Raw genomic sequence first — 1,528 nt, 5'->3', positions numbered from 1 at the left:
GTGTATTTTTTTCTTTTTTTTTTTTTTTTTTACTATGTTCTTGAGCAAGTTATTGACCCTCCACAAGTCAATTTCCCATTTCTAAAACAAGATAATAGAGATCAAATGGCTTTGAAAGCATTGAAAAGGTACCATTCTTTGAAAAATATTTACCTGGTAGTTTTTAGCTTTGGCATCCTCAAGTTTGCTTTGATAATTGCCCCATCACCCTAATTATTGTTCTGTGAGTTTGACTAGTGGGAAGATGGATAGTAGGTGACAGTTGTTTGGTTAAAGTTATATAAAAAACTGTGGTCCTGCACACATACAATCTGTGCCCATATTTACAGCAAATTACAATCCATACCACTTCAGGGCTGACTAAAGTACAAATGTGGTGTTATTTACCAGTTCTCCTTACGAATTTCCTGGGACACCACCTTCTTCCCGTGGAACACGGTGACCGAATGCCCTCTCTTCTCTGTCTTTGCCTAATTTGGCATCATCACAACCAAGTTCACATCAGCTCTGCCACTTTCTTATCTCGGAGTTAACATGCTAATTACAGGAAGTTCTTGGAATCTCTTTATGTAATTGTGCCTTTGTGCTTTACTTTGTATTAATTTGACAAAGCAAAATCTGGGTGAATTCAGAAACTTTAAAAAGCATGGCACTCTTCCAGTGGGAACTTGTTCTGATAAATACTTTCTGCCTGTGGAAGCCACTATAAATATGTTGGCTTTGGTAAAAAGCATCTTATAGACCTTCCTGGCTTTAGGCAGGAAAAGTGCAATATTATACAGATATTTATTAAATAACAGCTATATGTAGGCAAGGTATATTGTTCTTAATATAGGATACACAGGGAACAAGAGAGACTGGTTACAACCCCACAAAGCCTAAAGTCCACCAGGAAGGATGGTTGCTGATCAAGTATCATTTGATTATTTCCTCTTTGCTACCATAAATCATTCTGCTGATTGAAAGGCTATATTTAAAGTCTGGCTGTAAGCTGTTTCCTGGGATTTTGCTCTGAAATTATTTTGACGATGCATGCACATATTTTTAAATTATTTGAATACACACACAAAAGCAAGTTGCAAACTACAGAGGGCTGTCCCAGATAGTCATATAATATGTTCCAGATATTATATTAGTGTCTCAGTTACTCTGACTCCTAGCTCATAATCTTTTAACCATGTTGATAGTCTGCAAGCTTGAGAGTTCAAAACATGTGCCAGAGGATTGCCATGAGCATTCCCACACTTCACTCCCTGCATTTCTGATTCAGTAGGTGTGAAGTCATGTCCAAGACTCTGATGTACCTGGCCCACAGACAATCCTTCCAAAAATATTGTGCTCCTGGAGCACCTGGGTGGCACAGTCAATTAAGTGTCTAACTCTTGGTTTGGGCTTAAGTCATGATCTCAGGGTCATGAGATCGAGCCCCATGTCGGGCTCTGTGCTCGGAGAAGAGCCCGCTTGAGATTCTCTCTCTCTGCCCCTCCCCCTGCTTGTGCGTGCTCTCTAAAATAAATAAATAAATCTT

The sequence above is a fragment of the Leptonychotes weddellii genome, chromosome 4 (assembly GCF_054177405.1).
Source record: "Leptonychotes weddellii isolate Sample4059 chromosome 4, ASM5417740v2, whole genome shotgun sequence".
NCBI classification, from domain to species: domain Eukaryota; kingdom Metazoa; phylum Chordata; class Mammalia; order Carnivora; family Phocidae; genus Leptonychotes; species Leptonychotes weddellii.
Note: the sequence above shows the minus strand (reverse complement) of the source record.